This window comes from Mauremys reevesii, linkage group 6 (genome assembly GCF_016161935.1).
Source record: "Mauremys reevesii isolate NIE-2019 linkage group 6, ASM1616193v1, whole genome shotgun sequence".
In the NCBI taxonomy this organism is placed as follows: Eukaryota; Metazoa; Chordata; order Testudines; family Geoemydidae; genus Mauremys; species Mauremys reevesii.
In genome coordinates this window covers 62,445,959-62,466,332 of record NC_052628.1, presented here as the reverse complement: position 1 = coordinate 62,466,332, position 20,374 = coordinate 62,445,959, and the positions used below count along the sequence as shown (strand labels likewise).

General features: G+C 40.7%; 1 long non-coding RNA gene across 1 annotated transcript in view; it reads left to right on the top strand.

Annotated features, from left to right (window-relative positions):
• Positions 1 to 12,192: 12,192 nt before the first annotated feature.
• The window catches only part of LOC120408247, a 28,535-nt gene continuing 20,353 nt past the window's right edge, over positions 12,193 to 20,374 (top strand). The window contains exons 1-2 of the long non-coding RNA XR_005600563.1: positions 12,193 to 12,625; positions 13,322 to 13,506. This is a non-coding gene — a long non-coding RNA (uncharacterized LOC120408247). The remainder of the gene's footprint in view (positions 12,626 to 13,321; positions 13,507 to 20,374) is intronic.

The window sequence follows — 20,374 nt, the reverse complement described above, 5'->3', positions numbered from 1 at the left end:
AAACCTGGTAATCTCAGGTGCTTCCACTACCATTAGGGGAGACCTAGATTTAGACCAGGTCTTGGGTGAAGATCATTTAATACCCTATATCCCTTCCTTTTTCAAACAATGAAGCTTTGTGTTTCGCTGGCAAACAATAAGAATCAGGTGTTGTGGAAAGATGCAGAATTAGTCCTTAGTGCTTCTGATTACACCTAGTATAGGTGAAAGAGCCTAACTTAAACTGTCAGTATGGCAATTCCTAGATCCATATCAAAGCTAGTGCAATGCTTCCAGCAGGGCAGGGCCTACCTGGCCAGTCACATGCAGGGGCTCTGATCTCATCAGCATCCAGTCAATTTTTTCACAAGAAAGGCAGATCCAGTGACATCTCCAACCAGTTTTTCAGTTTGTATAAGCTTCTGAACAGCACCTGAAATGTTGGCTGCTTATTCATAGCAACCTTGAATACTTTAATAATATGCAAAGTATGTCTGCAATGCACTTAAGCACCCTTGGCTGGCCTGTGAGAACTGACTTGGGCTTGATGGGCTCAGGCTACAGGGTTGTAAAATTGCAGTGTAGATGTAAAGGCTCGGGCTAGAGCTTGGATGCTGGGACCCTCCCTCTTGCCACAGGTCAGCTGCTGGTGTTTAATTGCAGTGCAGATATACTCTTCTTGAGAGTAAGGCACTGCAGAAGTTATGCTCAGTTGTAATCAGGCATTTATCAGGCCATTTACCACTATGTGTAAATTACACAGGGCATTCCCCACTGCTGAGCTTTATGCTTATATCAACTTGAAGCATTTAATCTAGTGGTTTAAAATTGTGTGTGTGCTAGGCAGAACTAATGAACACCTGAAGTTAAAGTTTATCAGCATTCATTTAAAACCAAATCCAGGCAAGATTTATTTTAAAAAATATAGGAAGTCTTCAGGGTTATGCTCTGAATGCTTAAATAGTTTACATAACGTGAATTTAAATATTTACCAATATGGAAATTGAACATTATTTTTAAGGGGGGGAAATGGAGCTGTGTGAAATCATCTCAGCAAACCTCAAATCCACTTAAATCTCCTAGAAGCAGTGTTGTCTAGTGGATAGATACTGAACAGGGAATCAGGAGACCTGACTTCTGATCCTAGCTTTGTCACTAGTTTGTTGTGTAACATTGGGCATGTCACTTCTTCTCTCAGTGCTTCTGTTTCCCCTCCACTCTTTGTCACATCTATTCAGATTATAAACTCTGCAAAGAGAAACTATATTTTCCATTTGTACAGTGCCTGGAACTGTGAAGCCCTGTGTTTGGTAGGCTCTACTATAATTGTTAAATAATAACAATAAATGTTTATTGAGTCTCAAATTCCAGACATTTCCAAAGTTGTTCATGAACAGACAGGACCCATGTACAATCTTTTTATAATTCCTTCAAGTGTATTTTTTGCTAGGTTCACACCATCCCAGTAAACATAGAATTTCCAACTCAAAGCTATTTATAAAATAAAACCACAAACTTAATTTTATCTAGATAAAATCTGTGAGGTATGCGGCACATTTATAGACAGATATGACATTAGACAGGATCTTTAGCATATTTCTACAGGGCTGTGCCAAAAAGAAAATGTTCAGAAACCATTTAAATCATGACTTTCATGACACCTCTGTCTTAATCCTATTAAAAACTTTCAATAATGTACAGCAATAATTCTGGAGAAGATGAGATTTTTTCCCCTTGTCTTTTATTTCATGCCAATACATTTTTTGAACAGTGCGTGTAATGGGGTATATGTCTTCCTGGAACTGTTCCTCTTTAGAACTTCTCATCTGAGTACATGAGTACTGTCTCTGAAGATAAGATGAGTTTTATTAATCCCTAGTTATTGTTTGGATTCAGGTTTTTCCCTCCTGATTCTTTTATAATCTATGAAAACATCAAGACATTGAGTAGTTCCATCAATGAAAAACTGCATACAGTTCAAGAAAGTGAAAACATTGTAGCACACGAGAGCTTTCATGAAAAAGAATCAAATAAATTGTTTAATCATGCTGATGACTACAAATGAAATTCAGTACATAGAGCCAACACAATGGTTATGCATCAGTTAACTTCTATTTCAACACCACTTTGAGTGTCTGAATGAGATTTATGGCTTAATCCAAACCACTGCAAGTAAATGGAAAGATCCTACCAATTGATTTCAAAGGACTTTGCATCAGGCCTTTTTTGTGCATAGATACTATTCTTGCCCTTTGGACAGGAGTAGATTTCACTCTACATATTTAATTCACAATAAAACATCTATTCAGTAAATAAAAAATCTACCCATGAATTGACTGCAAAGAACATATCATTTTCATTGATTTGTTCACTATTCAAAATTATTTTCAGAATCCCTAAACTAAATAATTATTGTCCCATACATTGGTAGCAAGCAGTTCAGTTATTCAATATTCAGAATTTGAAAGGTGTTTCTTCACTCTGAGTGGACACAGAGGTCACATGGTATTGGTTTAGTTTCAGTTCTCTTATTAGGTTTTCTTCCTTGGCTGAATTAATGTAACTCTGAGAACCAAACATCACTAAAATATATTGTTTCCACAACTAATTTCAGCTAATGCAAATCACAAGGCAGTACAAGCACAAGCAAAGAGAATTTGAACACAAAACACTTTCCCTATTATTCAGCCCATTCTAGTTAACAACTGAGATCACTGTCAATAGATAATTGTAAGATGGCAGAAATTAACATCGTTGCTATCTTTTGTAGCTATTTTTGTAGCTTTTATAACATTTTTGTGGTAGGGACCATAACTCTCTTACATATTTACATAGCACTTAGCACTAAGGGGCCTGATCTGGGCCTCTAGGCTCGACCATAATAGAAATAATGAAATTAATCATCTTGACATAGATAGAAAAAGTTATGCTGATAATTCTTTCCAAAGACAACAGAGCCTAAGAAATCCAAAAATTTGCCGTAGAAAGTTTCTTTCTAGATTTCTCATGACTTATTTTTGGACTTTCTCAAAACATTTTAGTGAGAAATAACTATCAATGTAGAAAAAAACACGTTTCTCTCACAGGACACCTGCCTCCATAACTTGTGGTACATTGATTGTTCTGCATTGTGTCTGTGCATGGTAGCCAAAACTCATTGTTTCCTATGGAAGAAAGTCCATCTGGAAATGAAACCCAATTTTTTCAATCTTCCCTCATAGGTCATGTTTTCTAGACCATTTTTGTTACTCTTCTCTGAACTCTCACCAATTTGTCAACATCCTGCCTGAAATGTGGTGCCCAGAACTGGACACAATACTCCAGTTGAAGCCTAATCAGAGAGGAGTAGAGCAGAAGAATTATTTCTTGTGTCTTGCTTACAACACTCCTGCTAATACATCCCAGAATGATGTTCACTTTTTTTGCAACAGCGTTCCGTTGTTGACTCATATTTAACTTGTGGTCCACTATGACCCCCAGATCCCTTTCTGCAATACTCCTTCCTAGGCTGTCATTTCCCAGTTTGTATGTGTGCAGCTGATTGTTCCTTCCTAAATGGAGTACTTTGCATTTGTCCTTATTGTATTTCATCCTATTTGATTCAGATCATTTCTCCAGTTTGTCCAGATCATTTTGAATTTTGATCCTACCCTCCAAAGTACTTGCAACCTCTTCCAACTTGGTATTGTCCGCAAACTTTATAAGTGTACTCTGTATGCCATAATGGTGATGATGTAGTGAGTAGCCCTGGGAAAAAGCAAGGTGGCAAAGTAGTAGTACTGTACTGTTTTGGAAACTCTGGCCTACTCACTTTTTTTTTTTATTAATGTGAAATGAATGAATCTGCATCCCAACCCTGTGAGCAAAAGTTCTGTAGGCCTGGTCTACACACAGTTTTGGGGCCAGTATAACTGTTTCAGTTAGGAATGTGACTTTTTTTATCCAAAATAGTTATTTTGGCACAATCCCTGGTGTGGACCCAGGTATACTGATATAAAGGTGCCTTTTACCAGAATAAGCTATTCCAGGTTAAGTGCCTCTAAAGTGGGCTTTATACTGGACTATACTGGTATAGTTAAAGCAGTACAGGTAGTTTGCTTTCCTAATGGCTGGATACATTTCCAGGTCACCTTTTCTCTCCCTCTCCACTTCCCCTCAGGCTGGTCTCCTTTTTTTCCTTTGTCAAAGCCTTTCCTGACAGCTGGGATCCAGGAATGGCAAGTAGAAAGATGCTTTCCCCTCTGCTTTAGGAAGCACAAGGGACTGCTCTAACTCCTTGTCTTAGGGACACAAACTACCCAAAGGGTCAAGGAGAAGGTGTAGCACGTGTCTCCCATACTGGTTTGTGGAGCTGGGTGTGCTCTGGGGGAGCAGGCTGAGCCATCTTGAAGCAATGTGCAGTGTGCAGGCCATGCACAGCAAGTAGCTCCAAGTTGAGCTGTTGTTTCTGCAGCACGATTGCTTCCTTATCTCCTCCTGGAGCAATGCAGCTTCTGAGCACTCCCTACATATGGCTAAAAACTATGCAAATATTCTTACAGTTAATCTTATTTCTTGTTCTGGGTCCATCAAACAGCTTAGGTTTTCATCATACCGTACATCTTGTTACTCTATTTTTGTAGCTACTCAAAGATGACAAGTTTGGGGAGAATATTTAGAAAGCATTTTTGTCTTATACTTAAATGAATACATTCAATTTTACTTTGCATGACTACCCTTTCTATCTTAAGTTCACACCATATCTCTGCATCTCATGTGTTGCCATGCTTTTTTTTAGTTATTCACAAAGACTATAATCATTAGGAAATGAATCCTTCTGTCATAGCTCAAAATCACCATGGATAAATAAATAAACACACAGGATTCACAGAAGTCCCCTGGCACTGTATATTAATATTCTGAGCTTGAATAAGTTTATAACATAAACCATATGTACTTCAAGTTCAGCCACATGCCTCTTCATTTATGAAGACCTACAGAGATACATATACACTATTTATACACGATTGCACATATAGAAATATATACTGAGTAAATGTTCTCTGAATTCTGATGTTAATTCTGAATTATTCCAATAATAAAGCTAGAGAAACGTGCTAAAATCTATTTTAATCTTCAAAATAGCCAGTGACTTGCAATATTTTTAAAAAGATAAACTTTAATCAAATTTCATTTTCAAGTCTTCTCTTTTGGCTCTTTTTTCATTTTGGATTTACATTCTTTAAATAACAATTTAAACCACATTTTTTATGGTTTGCACTTCTAAATTAAAATTGGAGGGTTTTATGCAAAAGTTTCAGCTAAACATATAACTGTGTTAGGACTATCTAGATGGACATTTACTTTCTATAATGGGATTCTGAGGTCAAGTGAAGGACAAATAGGAAGAAACAGTATCTGGACTTGACAGAAAATTTTACAGCTAAATACTGCATTCATGTGTGCTGCTCATAAGGAATAGTCTGTGCAATCTTTTTTCTAAAGGCTCTCATTAAGAACTAATTTTTGTTTTAAATTGCTAATATAATGAAGGCGACAGTCACCTCGGTCAATATTTATCTCCTGGGCCAACACATCTTGCAGTTCATCTCAACAGAAGTCAATATCTGCTTACGTTTATTGCTTCATTCCCAGATGAGTAACCCTAGCAGAGTGACCCTGCATAGTGGTTCAAGGAGGGGGAAAACTGTGGATGCTAAACAAAAAGACCAAACGCTAAATTTCTTTGTTTGTGATGTCTGATCACAATATTTTGAAAAAAAAAATCATTAGAAAGGGGAAATAGCCTGGCTTGGAGAAATGAGCATGGGGTAAGAGCCAAGAAGTATTGAGTCTAAGCCTCTCTCTCTGGTTCTGATTTGCTGTGTGGCTTTGGGCAAGTCATTTCATTTTTCTGCCTTAGTTACCCTAACAGTAAAATTGGAATAATAACCCTTGCTCATATTTTAGGACTGTTGTGTATATTATTTAAGCAATAGTTCTCCAGTGCTTTGAACATATGAAGTGCTGTACATGTTAGGAGTAAAGTGGTATTTATAATATTGTAAAGGAATAGTGTGTCCATGTCTCTTGCTTTCATAATAGAAAGAAGAGCTAATGCCTGCTTGCTTTCATGCCCAATATATAACAAAGATGATCTGGGTAAGAATGGTGTCCCTAGCCTCTGTTCGTCAGAGGATGGAGATGGATGGCAGGAGAGAGATCACTTGATCATTGCCTGTTAGGTTCACTCCCTCAGGGGCACCTGGCATTGGCCACTGTCGGTAGACAAATACTGGGCTAGATACTGGGCTAGATGGACCTTTGGTCTGACCCGGTACGGCCTTTCTTATGTTCTTATGGGATTTACTGGAGTCCACACATTTTTGAAATGACATTGACGATACCAAGGAGTCTCAACCTCCAAGTCAGAGCACAGCTTTAGTCAACAAGTTATACATTTCCAAAACAGTACATGAGGATCTAGCAGCATGACTCCCATTGATGTTAATGGGATTTGTATGGCTAAATCTTAGCACATTGAATTTGTGTATCTCACTCTCCGAAGTCATGACAATATACTATTTAGACTGTGTTAAATGTACAGCAAATATCATTTTTATTGGAATCATTTAGATTTTGGGATCTGTCACAAACACATCCAATCTTCAATGTAATCAAAAAGAGTTTGATCATCTGGGACCAGGTCCTTGGCTGGAGCAGAGGAACACTCAGCACAGCTGAAGGGAAAAGGGAAACACAACAGTGCATCTTGGGCTTCCTCTAGCTTGGAGTCACTACACTACAGCTAAGTCCCCTAACACAGGTTAGGGCAGCTGTGTCAGCTGACAACACCCTATGGGACACTTTAGATGGACATGGCACATAGAAGACCTCACAGACAAATTGTGCTGATCATGTAACCCTCAATTCAGGGCTGGGAATGGTTTGATTCCTTGTTGGGAAAGTGCACAGGGAGGAGGAGGAGGTTTCAGAAAGAACAGAAAACAGTCACCATCTCTATGCTCCCACTTAGCCACCCTGAAAGGGGTGGGGGAAAAGGCAGGATATTTTTGCCCACACATTGGCCTACAGCCATGGGCACAGACTTAGGATTGTCTTTCCTATGTACATGAGCATACAGTCATCAGTTTCTTCTATTTTGAAAGATTTCATTGGTTTGAGTCAAACCAGCAAATACATTTTAAGTACTTCTTCTGTAGGCCAAACTTGTGAGTACATAAACTTAGGCATCTACCATCTATATTTAACATCTAAATAAAAATAAATAACCTGATTTTCTGAACTGCCATGGGTATTCAACTCCTTTGGGAATCAGGTTATTTATATTAAGTACCTAAATATGGATGTAGGTGCCTAGCTTCAGACACACATTTGAAAAATGTGGTCATATTTCCTTATTAATGCTTTCCACAAGAAATAATAAGACAGAAAATGAAGCAGCAAAGCTTGCACTGTGACAGAGTAATAGCACTTTCAGAGTTCCAAGAAAGAAACCGCTCCAGCCAGACTTCTCAACACATACAAACCTGTCTCCAACTGCTGGGCAGTACCTGTGTACCTTAAATCTTCCTCAAACACATTAAATCCTAAGCATAAATCTTTGGCTGACACTCAGAATCTCTCTGCACCCAACCTCAGTAGATATCAAACTACCTGGGTATCACTGATTTAACAAAAAAGGAGCCATTTTCACCTGTTACATTTGAAAGGAACATTTATGAGGATATGTGAGACAATGCGATGCTGATTGTCTGTATTCCCTACTCAAGAATCTTGCATACCAAGTTGTGAAGGCCACCCTGTGAAGACAGGGGCTCTTTATATACAGTCCATTTAAAAGTGTTTTTTATTTTAGCATCTTTACACATTCATCCTGCCCAAACTTTTATTGGTACAATACATTATGCTAAAGTACATTATGGGTAATTTTGATCCAATAGTCCATATCAGCCCTTTTGGATAGCTTCACTATATGGAACTATGGCATCATACCCTAGAACATAGTGTATTTTTTTCTTGTGTAAAGTACTATGGGGCCATTATGATGATGGTAAATAATCAGATGGTTTATATGAGCTTTCTGTGTTATTAGCATTAGTGGGGCTGTTCCAGTGTTACAGCATGGATAGGAGATTTTAAGAAAAAGCTCAGTGGAGATAGGCAGAATCCAGTGGTAGGCAGAATCCAGTAATTAAGGATTAAAGTGATGTTTTAAAATTTACCCCCAGTTATTTGCACACACACTTTTGTAAGCAAATCTTTAGAAGCTACTTCTCAAAATTAGGCTCTTTGTATTCCAAGATTTTAGCTCCATCAACTATGTGTCACTACAACCTGAGAAAATGGAAATGCTGACACACTCTTATGTATTACACTGCCACTATGCACCCTTGCAAAAAGCCCATTTAACTGAATTGCACACTGACATTTTACTTCTGAAATTGAAAGTGTATTTCTTACCCCACCAACAGACTGAGCACCTATTAGTGTGATTACCAATGAAATTTTTGAGCAGGTTGCCTGTGTAAAGACTAATGTTCATCAAAAGAATCCCATGGGCTGTTGAAACTGTAAGACCTCAGTGTCCTTGGCCTGCTTATGACTCACAGAAGACATAAATATGGCTTGGGGATTAGGGATAGAGGCATAGCATGTGCAAATCTCAAACTGTCAATTAGACAGCATCATTGAATCTGTAGCAGAAACACCAAGGGCATGTTTGTCTGCAAAAGAAAGGATTAAAACAGACATTCCCCGTTGACATTTAAGGTGTATGTATATCTATGATTCATGACACACGAGGAGCCACATCTGAAAAATGTGATCATATCACAAGTCCTGGCAGTACTTTATGCTTCAATAACCTAAGCAAAAATGCCCCAGCAAATACCTTGTTAATAAACTTGTATTTGTAATGACATTTACTTTCACTTTTTTGATGAAGCAGAACCATGTGGCATTAATCACCTGCAGAAGTGGAAGTTTTCATAAGTCTTCCTGTCTGTCAATCATCTTAGGTCTTTCTAGGGCACCTTTCATCACAGTATCTGTGCATCATATGGATTCTGTATGCATGTGACTCTGTTATCAAAACCATAAGACTTACAATACTTTTGAAGTTATTAAATATCTTTTAGTTTACATATAGCAATGCTTGTACCATGGGAGCATATAAAGTAAGTCAGGGGTATTTTTCCCTAGTTTTGACAGGAGAGAGATTCTTAAACATAAAAAGTACAAAGATTTCCAACTGACACCATAACAGTTATAGTTGTAAAGTGCAGCCTAACTTCACAGCTGTGTTCTGGGTTTCTTTTCCTTTCCCCTTGAAGAAGCAAGCTGAGGATCAGCTCATGATGCTGCGGAATAGATTGAAAGTAGAGCTTTTTGTTTTAATACGGAATTTTTGAGTGACACTCTGCTAATATGAGCTTAAAGTGGTACATGATATACCTTTTAAACCACTGTAATTAATCTAGCTTTGTTTTTAACTTGATTTTCTCCTTTTGTTTACAGGATTAAATTACTTTGATCTAGAAGAGATAGGTATGCACGAACAACTGCTCTGTGATGAATTAGATTCCTTTAAGTAAAGTATCTTTCTTGAATAGTAACTATACAATCCAATGATTTATAGCCATTCTCGAGGAAGTAAATCTGCAATGATTAATGTGTATGGGGGGAGTTCAACCAAATTTAAAATATTTTATGATACCTCATATAAATTCTTCTTCTGAAAGTTACATGAGGTTTTCCACAAGAACAAAAGTCAATATTAAGTAGCCTAAGGTAATATAATTTTGTCTACTTTGCCTTGTATCATATTTCCATTATTATAACTATACTTATATTAATATTGGCATTGATAATATTATAGAGATATATCAAAAAGGGAAAGCAGGACCAAATTTGGAGTCAATATTTTAACTCACTTCAATATTTCAAATTTCATCTGGAACTGCTCACAGCTTTTAAGACTGACTAACACTGGGATAGATTCACAACTCCCGGCTAAGCCATATAAAGCAAAGGGCAGAACAGATAGTGCCAGTAGAAAGAGGGCAAAATATGGGCTATATGTAGGGGGCTTTCTGGAGTGCCTGTCAGGATGACAAGTATACCTAATGTTAATCCATGCATGTGAGTAGAAGAACAGCAGGTACGATCGGGAGGTTAACCTCTGAAAGAGGAAAAGGAAGCCTGGAATTTTGAGGAGAAGGAGGCTTGAAGGATGAATAGTTTGCATTTAAGGCACCTGACTGATTCTCAGAAGATCTCAGCTAAGTTCCCAGTTCAACCAGAGCTTCCTAGGAGACCTTTTCAAGTCACTTAGGGAGAGATTCTATGCTGCACCTATAAGACCCTGAAGCCCAGAAACCTTGAAGCCATCTTTGCACTTTCCTGATCATGGGCTACTTCAGTGGTTAGATGTATCAGAGCGGTAGCCATGTTAGTCTGGATCTGTGAAAAACAACAAAGAGTCCTGTGGCACCTTATAGATTAACAGATGTATTGGAGCATAAGCTTTCGTGGGTGAATACCCACTTCGTCAGACACATGGCAGTGGTTAGAGAGGCCCTTGGAATAACTTTTAGTCACCCCCTAATTCCTGTCTGATGGTAAGTCTACAGTTCAGTTGGGAGATGTAATTCCCATCTTGAATAAACCAACACTTGCTACCTCTGCCCATGCTAGAGTATTGGAATAGCTGTGCGGCCATTGTGGCAAGGGTGGTAACTCGAGCTACTACCTGAGTACCTAGACACTTGGATAGGGTTGAACTAAGGCGACTAGCATGTACCGCTGAAGCCACATCACTATTTGTAGCACGCTACTTAAAGCAAAGCTAGCACATGTATGTTTACCTAAGATGGGAATTATACCTCCCAAGTGCAGTGTAGACATAGCTAAGTTATGGGCTGCCATGGTGGCCACAGCACTGCCTGGAATCTCTTCACAGCTGCGTATTGTCACCCCACCCATTACACTGAGCTTTGGGAGGGGATGCTCAGGAGGCAGCTTTATGTCTGTCTTCAACAATTCTTGGTCTGGGGGAATCTTTCCTTAGCCAGATATGTGACTTTTAGAGACACTTACAATGCTCAAACCCTTTTATGCAGTATAAACAGGCTGGAAAAGAGGGAGAGGATCTTTGTGTCTTAGTTCCCAATCCTTTGTTTGTGAGTTCTGTCCTTATCCTCCACCCATCATCTGTCTTGTCTATTTAGAATAAATTCTTGGGAGCTTTTATTCCACATATGTGCAAAAGCTAACACAATAGCTGGAGTCTGTAAGTTCCTACCATATTACAAATAAATAATGATAAGGAAAGCTTGAAAGAAGAGAATGATGAAAGGTGAAGAAAGGCTGGTGGAAAGCAAGAAGCCAGGGCCATGCGTGAGTAGAACTCACTCCTGGATGACATTAGAAAAGCCAAATGTCTTCAGAACAGAAAAAAATAAAACCCATTTATTTGATCCAGACATCACATAATAATAAAGCAAAACCATGCTGACTGGGCATGTAAAGGGAAAACATATTTTATTACGTATACTCTTAGGCCTTGTCTACACCTAAAACTTAGGTCAACTTAGCTATATCGCTTAGGGCTGTGAAAAATTTCATGCACTATGTGACTTAGTTAGGTCAACCTAACCCACGCTATAGTTTAAAGTAGAACAACAGAATAATTCTTTTGTCACTCTAGCTACCTCCTCTTTGAGAGTTGGATTATTTACATCAATGGATAAATCTTCCATCGATGTAGGACACATCTATACTACAGCTCAACAGTGGTACAGCTGCAGTGCTGTATCTATGCCGCTGTCATGCAGACATACATTTAGAATTTGTAAGTCTTCAGATATGATGGTGATGAGCCCCCTGTATGTGTACAAAACCCTATGTAGATAGATCGATGCCAATCATTCATAGCTATGAAAGAAACCTAGAAACAACATTGCCCCTAAAATGCATGTGTGCCTGGCCATGCAACAATCTTGCATTGATCATACTTCACAATCTACCACTCAAAAGGGTGGGAGGGTGCAGCACACTCCATGAACATCCTTCCCCAGTAGTTCTCTTCTGTGCAGGACCAGTGTACTGCCTGGATCTGAACCCAGCAGAGTTCTGGAGCACTGAGAGACAAGGTTCAGAATGGATCCCATTGTGTAGTGGAGCTCACAGAATTGAAGTGGGAACAGCAGCACTGGAACCTGGAACATACAGCTGGGCCCAAAGCTCCCCTTCAACATAGGCACAGTGGGAAGGATTACTGTGGGTCACTGCCCACTGCGATTAAGAGCCAGTGATTGAGCCATTTTGCCCAGGGCTCCTGAATGCTGGGTTTGGGGGTGGGACTATAGCTCTGTCCAACCTCCCTGCTTGTCTGATCTACCCCTTTCACTTGGCTGCACAATTGCACAAGCAGCAAATCCAGGTAGAGCCCAAGCAGCACATGTGGCACTGGCAAAGAGCGATGAGAGCAGGGAGAGTGCTTAGGAAGAACTGAATTGGCAGAAAGGCTCCCCTGCTGCCATCCCTCACTCTGCCAGCTACCCCTTCTCCTTGCTGTGCCAGGCTGCAGAGGTGTCCTCCACTTTGCCCATGAGATTCCAGTGCTGTTACAGCAGCATCACAGGTACTTGTTTGAGTAACTGAGAGAAAAAGTTGTGGCAGCCTTCAGCCTTGTGTTAAGGGATTCCCCTCCAAGCAGGGACCCCATCCTGGATGAAGCATGGGGAGCCCTCCCTCCCACACCAGAACACTCCCAGTCCTGCCGGCCAAGGAGGACAGACAGTGCTCCCTTTGGAACTTGCTATGGCCATGGTTACATGTGCTGACTTGATATCGTAAGGCCACGTGGGTAATTGTTTAACTGCCAGTGAAGCATTTGCGAGTTCCGCCAGCACAGCCAGTGCAAAGAGTTTCTTTTGGGCATGCACTGGGATTGGGGTTACTAGTGAGTGTGTGTCCCTTGGCTCCCTTTGCTATCGACTGCATATTCACACCCGCAGAATGTGCCTGGGAGCCCTGCTCATCGAGGGCCGGTAGTGTGTATATTTAGGAGAGTGCCATGAACTCCTGCTCTGACATTGTGTGCTGTAGGCAGAAATGCCCCAGTTGGGGGAGCTGTCAACTTTGCCAGGCCATGCAGACTCCTCCTCCCGCCCTATAATGGCCCCTCCTTCTCACTTGGGAGAGTTGGAGAGATTGGCCTAGAGACCTCTAATTGGTGTCCCGCAGGGAGCCGGCGCAAGAGCTCATCTCGCCCACTTCCACACAGCCAGTACCCCCCCTGCCACAACTGATTCTTCATCCTCATCTGCCCATTCAGGAGACCCAGGCACAGTGCACACAGTCCCATCCCACCTGCCACTAGGGCATGTACTCTGCCACATCTCAGAACAAGGATACAGTTGTAGCAACACTGGGGTGAGCCAGTTCAGTGTAAGAAGACTTAAAAAACAAAACAAAAAAGGAGGGGGACGGCTACGCTCGCCCAAAGAGAAAAGTGTAGAGGTAAGTGGATTTTATAGCCCACTCAGCACAAAGAAAATTTAGATTCAACATAGCCTAGAAGGGATTACAAGTATGAGGCCCAGAGGTAATAAAACCTCATATCAGTTGTATGGGAGAAGTGGTCATAACCGCCGGCCATAACCCCTTCCCTGTAGCCCCCCCTAAAATCCTAAAACCTATAAACCAAACTACATTCCAAAACTACTTTCCGTAAACCACCCTTTCACTAACTAGGAGACAATGCAGGCAGAAGCCCAGCAGCAGAGTGGGGGCTATCCAGTTTATTGCACTGAGTGTAGCATGTATGATTACCTGCCCTGTGGGCGGGTTGCGTATGTGTGCAGTCGGTGCAAGGAGCTCCTGGCCCTCAGAGACCATGTACGGATTTTGGAGGCCAGGGTGGCGGAACTGGAGGAGCTGAGAGAGGCAGAGAGGTATGTTGATGAGGCTTTCCGGGACACTGTAGAATTGTCCCACCTCCGCTTAGACAGCACCTGTGCTGTTGAGGAGGAAGAAGGGCCCAGGGAAGTAGAGCAGTCAATGGGAGCAGAGGGAAACCTTCCCGTAGTTGGGACCCTCCTTCCAGATGGTGCTGGGGTTGCCTCGCACTGAGGTTGCCTCTCCGGGAGGGAACTCCAGTTTCTAGGAAAAGGCAGGTGTTAGTAATGGGAGATTTGATTATTAGAAATGTAGATAGCTGGGTCTGTGATGACCGGGAGAACCGTATGGTAACTTGCCTGCCTGGTGCGAAGGTTGCGGATCTCTCGAGGCATCTAGATAGACTTATGTGTAGTGCTGGGGAGGAGCCGGTGGTCGTGGTACATGTAGGTACCAATGACATAGGGAAGGGTAGGAGAGATGTCCTGGAAGCCAAATTTAGGCTGCTAGGGAAGAGACTGAAATCCAGGACCTCTATGGTGGCATTTTCAGAAATGCTCCCAGTTCCACGCGCAGGGCCAGGTAGGCAGGCAGAGCTTCAGAGTCTCAATGCGTGGATGAGACGATGGTGTAGAGAGGAGGGGTTCACGTTCATTAGGAACTGGGGAAACTTCTGGGATGGGAGGAGCCTATACAGGAGAGATGGGCTCCACCTAAACCAAAGTGGAACCAGACTGCTGGCGCTAAACATTAAAAAGGTTGTAGAGCAGTTTTTAAACTAGGTGATGGGGGAAAGCCAACTGCTGCAGAGAAGCGTGTGGATCGGACACAGACTTCTCTTAGGGGAGAGTCTGATGATAGAGAATCTCCAGGTTATAGTCAGGAGCCGAGGAATGAGAAATATAATGTAAGGGCCGGATCAGATGATGAACAGTCACATAAAAAAGAATCTGGCACATCAGAAAAAGGCAGGCTAATAAACAGGGACAAGTTTTTAAAGTGCTTGTACACAAATGCCAGAAGTCTAAATAATAAGATGGGTGAACTAGAGTGCCTTGTGATAAAGGAGGATATTGATATAATAGGCATCACAGAAACCTGGTGGACTGAGAGCAATCAATGGGACACAATCATTCCGGGGTACAAAATATATCGGAAGGACAGAACAGGCCGTGCAGGGGGAGGAGTGGCACTATATGTTAAAGAAAGTATAGATTCAAATGAAGTAAAAATCTTAAGCGAATCCATAGGTTCCATACAGTCTCTATGGATAGAAATTTCATGCTCTAGTAAAAATATAACATTAGGGATCTATTATCGACCACCTGACCAGGACAGTAATAGTGATGATGAAATGCTAAGGGAAATTAGAGAGGCTATCAAAATTAAGAACCCAATAATAGTGGGGGATTTCAATTATCCCCATATTGCCTGGGAACATTTCACTTCAGGATGAAATGCAGAGATAAAATTTCTCGATACTTTAAATGACTGTTTCATGGAGCAGCTGGTACGGGAACCCACAAGGGGCGAGGCGACTCTAGATTTAATCCTGAGTGGAACGCAGGAGCTGGTCCAAGAGGTAACTATAGCAGGACCGCTTGGAAATAGTGACCATAATACAATAGCATTCAACATCCCTGTGGTGGGAAGAACATCCCAACTGCCCATCACTGTGGCCTTTAATTTCAAAAGGGGGAACTATACAAAAATGAGGGGGTTAGTTAGACAAAAGTTAAAAGGTACATTGACTAAAGTGAAATCCCTGCAAGTTGCGTGGGCCCTTTTTAAAGACACCATAATAGAGGCCCAACTTCAATGTATACCCCAAATTAAGAAAAACTGTAAAAGAACTAAAAAAGAGCCACCGTGGCTTAACCACCATGTAAAAGAAGCAGTGAAAGATAAAAAGACTTCCTTTAAAAAGTGGAAGTCAAATCCTAGTGAGGCAAATAGAAAGGAGCACAAACGCTGCCAACTTAAGTGCAAGAGTGTAATAAGAAAAGCCAAAGAGGAGTTTGAAGAACGGCTAGCCAAAAACTCCAAAGGTAATAACAAAATGTTTTTTAAGTACATCAGAAGCAGGAAGCCTGCTAAACAACCAGTGGGGCCCCTTGACGATGAAAATACAAAAGGAGCGCTTAAAGATGATAAAGTCATTGCGGAGAAACTAAATGGATTCTTTGCCTCAGTCTTCACGGCTGAGGATGTTAGGAGATTCCCAAACCTGAGCTGGCTTTTAGGTGACAAATCTGAGGAACTGTCACAGACTGAAGTATCAGTAGAGGAGGTTTTGGAATTAATTAATAAACTCAACATTAACAAGTCAACCAGATGGCATTCACCCAAGAGTTCTGAAAGAACTCAAATGTGAAGGAACTATTAACTAAGGTTTGTAACCTGTCCTTTAAATCGGATGACTGGAAGTTAGCTAATGTAACGCCAATATTTAAAAAGGGCTCTAGGGGTGATCCGGCAATTACAGACCGGTAAGTCTAACGTCGTACCGGGCAAATTAGTTGAAACAATAGTAAAGAATAAAATTGTCAGACACATAGAACAACATACACTCTTGAGCAATAGTCAACATGGTTTCTGTAAAGGGAAATCGTGTCTTACTAATCTATTAGAGTTCTTTGAAGGTCAACAAACATGTGGACAAGGGGGATCCGTGGACATAGTGTACTTAGATTTCCAGAAAGCCTTTGACAAGGTCCTCACCAAAGGCTCTTACGTAAATTAAGCTGTCATGGGATAAAAGGAAAGGTCCTTTCATGGATTGAGAACTGGTTAAAGGACAGGGAACAAAGGGTAGGAATTAATGGTAAATTCTCAGAATGGAGAGGGGTAACTAGTGGTGTTCCCCAAGGGTCAGTCCTAGGACCAATCCTATTCAATTTATTCATAAATGATCTGGAGAAAGGGGTAAACAGTGAGGTGGCAAAGTTTGCAGATGATACTAAACTACTCAAGATAGTTAAGACTAAAGCAGATTGTGAAGAACTTCAAAAGATCTCACAAAACTAAGTGATTGGGCAACAAAATGGCAAATGAAATTTAATGTGGATAAATGTAAAGTAATGCACATTGGAAAAAATAACCCCAACTATACATACAACATGATGGGGGCTAATTTAGCTACAACGAGTCAGGAAAAGATCTTGGAGTTATCGTGGATAGTTCTCTGAAGATGTCACGCAGTGTGCAGAGGCGGTCAAAAAAGCAAACAGGATGTTAGGAATCATTAAAAAGGGGATAGAGAATAAGACTGAGAATATATTATTGCCCTTATATAAATCCATGGTACGCCCACATCTCGAATACTGTGTACAGATGTGGTCTCCTCACCTCAAAAAAGATATTCTAGCACTAGAAAAGGTTCAGAAAAGAGCAACTAAAATGATTAGGGGTTTAGAGAAGGTCCCATATGAGGAAAGATTAAAGAGGCTAGGACTCTTCAGTTTGGAAAAGAGAAGACTAAGGGGGGACATGATAGAGGTATATAAAATCATGAGTGATGTTGAGAAAGTGGATAAGGAAAAGTTATTTACTTTATTCACATAATACAAGAACTAGGGGTCACCAAATGAAATTAATAGGCAGCAGGTTTAAAACAAATAAAAGGAAGTTCTTCTTCACGCAGCGCACAGTCAACTTGTGGAACTCCTTACCTGAGGAGGTTGTGAAGGCTAGGACTATAACAATGTTTAAAAGGGGACTGGATAAATTCATGGTGGCTAAGTCCATAAATGGCTATTAGCCAGGATGGGTAAGAATGGTGTCCCTAGCCTCTGTTCGTCAGAGGATGGAGATGGATGGCAGGAGAGAGATCATTTGTTCATTGCCTGTTAGGTTCACTCCTTCAGGGGCACCTGGCATTGGCCACTGTCGGTAGACAGATACTGGGCTAGATGGACCTTTGGTCTGACCCGGTACGGCCTTTCTTATGTTCTTATGTTCTTATGTCATATAACACACTGAGAGAAGGTGGAGATAGGGCAGATGAAAGGAGAAAGGGAGAGAGAGAGAAGCCCTGAACCAAGAGTTTAAGCTAACAACTATTGCCAAGTGATCCAACACAAAGGTCTGATCTGTGCTTCATTAAAAGTTTGTAAATATCTTCTTTATAGACTCAGGGCCTAATATTCCCTTTGTAGTAAAAAATGGTGCATAAGAGGAAAAGATTGATCCTCAAATCACCCCAACAGCGAAATTTGTAATCATCATATTCACATTCATTTATTAAGTGAGCAGCAGTCAGTGGGTGTAGTTTCAATATTGGTGTATGGGCTATAGACTCATGTATGCCCATTAGCTGGAATATTAGCCAAATGCTCAGCTGGTGTAAATCTGCATATATTAATTGAAATAAAATCAGAGCCATTTAGACCAGCTGAGGATGTGGTCCATTGTACTCACTGATATACATGCTAGAAATTCATGGCACGGCAGAAAAAAGGTTGTGAGTAAATAATGTGAAAAAATTGACTCTTGTCATCCTACCCAATGGCCCTTTGCATACAGACAGTTCCACCAGGGAGACACATCACCTTTTCTCCTACCACCCATACTGGAATATCAGGAAAGGCACCACCTCCAACCTTGGCAAGATCACCTAATGACCTCACTGCCATACGGCCATTTAGCATAGCGTCAATGCCTCTATCCCCAGGAATGGGGCAGAGCAAGTCTACTACCAAAGCCATATCTCTCAGGATTTGCTGACTGCTCTAGTGGTATGGAGTCTGGGTTGATTGTAGCCAGGCCACATTACAGACATGGAGCAGCGTGGTCAGGATTTGAGCCCTAAAGAATATAAATATAATTGTCCATCTTCTTCACCTAATTTTAACCTCTGAAACCTTTTACCATCTGCACTGTAATAAAGAAGGATCTGAAATTTTGTATAATATTGCAGGTTCACAGGCTCACAACAGTGTCATAAGTATGTCTTCTGATTTGTATTTCTTTCCTCTGTTGACACCCCAATATTCCTTGAATATTCCAGCCCTACAGTTCTAGGAGGGTGCATTCACAAATATCAATATAATTGTCTAATTCATTAATATTACTCTTTTTTTAAAGTTGATGGGATGTGGTAGGTTAGTCTTATCATTAGTAACATTCCTTAGAGGTTTTTAAGGTCAGGCTTGACAAAGCCCTGGCTGGGATGATTTAGTTGGGTTTGATCCTGCTTTGAGCAGGGGGTTGGACTAGATGACCTCCTGAGGTCCCTTCCAACCCTGAGATTCTATGATTCTATGAACATATATCAGAGGGTAGCTGTGTTAGTCTGGATCTGTAAAAGCTGCAAAGAGTCCTGTGGCACCTTATAGACTAACAGACGTATTGGAGCATGAGCTTTCGTGGGTGAATACCCACTTCGTCGGATGCATTAGTAACATATTTCACATAATCAACAATCCTTGATCAAGATGTGGCCAAGAGCATTTCTAAACATTCACATCTTGGAAATCAAAGTCTGAGATACCATTATTATATAGGCAATCAAAGCAAATCAGCTGTCTTTAGGGGATGTTGGCCTGGGTGTACCAGAGAAAAAGAGACGGGCAGGCACAGGCAAAGTAGCATCTAGAAAGGCTGGAAAAGGCTTGAGAGCTAGTAGAGGAAAAGGAACTTCTGTAACGGCTGGAGGAACAATTGGGAGATCCCAAAAGAGGTGTTGGAACAGACCACAAGGCCAGAGGAGAATTGAAGAGAGCCTGGAAAATGTTTTATGATGAACCTGGAGAATGAAAGAGATTAAGAAAAGCCAGTGCACTGCAGGCCTGAAGTTCACTTAGGACTATTCAGAAATGTTCTGACTTTGGAAACAGAGCTAAATCTAAACCTCAGTCAAAAGCTCTCTGAACAAATCTTAATCTGAAGGTACATGTTTCTGATGAGAAAAGAATACAAAGCCATAGCAAAGTCATTAGCAATCAGACAAGCCACTGGGTTAAATATATACCGTATGTTTTGCCTTATTCAGAACTTTTATTTCTGCCTGAAACCATATCTACTACATTTTCAGTCTGACTCCATCAACACTTCAACAGAGGTTACTGCTGTAACATCAGGTGCTTAAAAATTTGACACATGAAAGGTGCCACTTATAAAAAATGACAGCCACTCACCAACCTAGTGGGACTTTATCAGCTGGTGAGATATGCCAAAAGGGGGAAAAAATCAGGAAGGTTTATCAGTATTCAGGGCTGCAGTATTTCCCAATATATATTCTCTGACTGTTGTTTATGCAGTTTTGAAAGGTGTTACAGGACTGTAGTTGAATTAATAGGAATGGTAGAAGCATTTTTCAAAATTAGATGGATGCAATTATGTACACAACTACCTCAACTGAATGTGCATATGCCCAGTTAAGTCTAACTAGCTATTTATGTGTACAATTAGCTGATATATGCAATCACTGTACTTATGCATGTAAATAAGGCACACAACATAATATTTGTGCATTGATTATTATACATCT